Here is a 2,157-nt window from a genome sequence, read left to right as displayed (position 1 = left end):
CCTATCACCAGACACCCTCCCCCACCCCATTCACTAGATAGTTAATATAAATGAAATCCTAAGTCATATCAAGGATCAGGAAAAAGATTCCTTCTCATAGAGCCTTCCAGGGTTAGCTGAGAATAAGCCCTTATGCACCTGTAAGAGCCACTTAGAGTTTATGGTTTCATTCTCCCAATATTACATCTTTAAGGATCTCAAATTCTTTCTCAAAGTCACAACCACACATACAAACTCCAGTGTTCCCACTCTTAAATCATCCCTCCATTATTCTTGGGAACTTCAAAATAAAAGCAGCCAGATCGTCTTCTAGAACATTACTTGTCTCCAGGGGCTGATGTGACATGAGGATCCAGCGTCGGCCTCTGTGGGCTACTTCACATGATTGCATAGCATGAGTTTGTTTCCAGGCAGTGTTCCTAGTACTTCTGATTTGGATACTAAGCTTCTAACCTCATTCTAACAAAGACTCCATGGTGTTGTGCAGAATGATTTTGGTCTCGTCCAATTCAGCCTGTACTTTATTCATGGGATCAGCTTCTTGGGGATTCTGGTATCTTGTATTAGGAGATCCTACTGGCCAGTCTATTCTACTGACCTGCTTGGAGAATTCATCTAGTACTTTCTCCAGCAAGATGAAAGCCACTTTGGAAGGGTATTCGCTGTCAGTAGTGACTACACCTGCAAAACTGTCACTCCGGATGTAGACCTGGCAAAGATACTCTTGCTCTTTGACAGAAGGCTCTGCTGCCTTTGGCTGAGCATTCTACAACCAGTTAGTTGACTTGTAAAGGTCATGAATTCCTGAACACTGGACCTCTGGAAGAAACTGAAGGAAGACACGTTGTACACGGCTTTGAGAAGTACCAATTTTGGTTTGCTTTTGTAAAGGGCACTGAGGCTGTACAGCTTCATGGAACCTCACCTTCGGGCTGCCAGCTAGACCCAGACCTGCTCACAGGAGCAGGGCTCCAGTCCCGCCACTGGCCGGCTGCTAACAGGGCTGGGCCAGCTTCTTCCAAAACTTCTTTTTTATTAACATTGTTATAAAGTATTTTAATCAGATATTGCTAAAATAGTATCTTTGCTGTCAAAAGCCTGTTGACAGAAAAATTATGAGCTTGATGTTTTATTATGTGAATTAATTTCTATATTACTTCAAGTTAAACACTAAAATTTTGTATGAATCTTCAGTTGTATTTTGTTTGTTAATTTTTTAGAGTTACTTTTTTAAATATTTATTTATTTATTTTATGTATATGAATACACCATTGTTCTCTTCAGACACACCAGAAGAGGGCATCAGATCCCATTCCAAATGGTTGTGAGCCATCATGTGGTTGCTGGGAATTGAACTCAGGACTTCTGGAAGAGCAGTCAGTGCTCTTAACCACTGAGCCATCTCTCCAGCTTGCTCATTAGTTTATTTATTCACTTTACATCCCTATTGCAGGCCCCCTCCATTCTCTCCTCCCAATTCCCCTTTCCCCCTCCTCCCCATACCCCACTGGATACCAACCCGTCCTGGCACATCAAGTCTCATCAAACAAGGCAGCCCAGCTAGAGGAAAGGGGTCCACAGGCAGGCAACAGAGTTCAAGTCAGAGGCAGCCCCTGCTCCAATTGTTGGGGGACCCACATGAAAACCAAGCTGCATATCTGCTACCTATATGTAGGGGGCCTAGATCCAGGCCATGCATGCTTTTTGGTTGATAGTTCGGTCTCTGTGAGCTCCACAAGGGCCCAGGTTAGTTGGCCCTGTAGGTATTCTTATGGTATCCTTGACCCCTCCAGCCCCCTTGGTCCTTCCCCTCCCACTCTTCCACAAGTCTCCCTGAGGTCTCCCTAGTGTTTGGCTGTGAGTCTCTGCATCTGTTTCCATCCACTGCAGATGAAGCTTTCAGAAGACAGTTGTGCTAGGCTCCTGTCTGCAAGCATAACAATCATTAATAGTGTCAGAGGTTGGCTCTTTCCAATGGGGTATGTCTCAAGTTAAAAAAAATTATGCCACCACCCCTTCAAATCTCAAGGCTAGGCAGATCTAATGTAGAATTCTACAAGATTTTCAAAGAAAAATTAATGCCAATAGTTTTTAAAGTTATTCCCCCAAATAGAAATAGAAGGAACATTGCCTAATTCTTTTTATGAGGTCACAAGT

At 43.3% G+C, this 2,157-nt stretch overlaps 1 pseudogene; it reads right to left on the bottom strand.

The window, feature by feature from the left end:
• Nucleotides 1–454: 454 nt before the first annotated feature.
• Nucleotides 455–915, bottom strand: LOC114626120 (annotated as a pseudogene).
• Nucleotides 916–2,157: the final 1,242 nt, after the last annotated feature.

The sequence above is a fragment of the Grammomys surdaster genome, unplaced genomic scaffold (genome assembly GCF_004785775.1).
Source record: "Grammomys surdaster isolate TR1022 unplaced genomic scaffold, NIH_TR_1.0 228, whole genome shotgun sequence".
Classification (NCBI taxonomy): domain Eukaryota; kingdom Metazoa; phylum Chordata; class Mammalia; order Rodentia; family Muridae; genus Grammomys; species Grammomys surdaster.
This window is presented reverse-complemented; position numbering and strand designations above follow the sequence as displayed.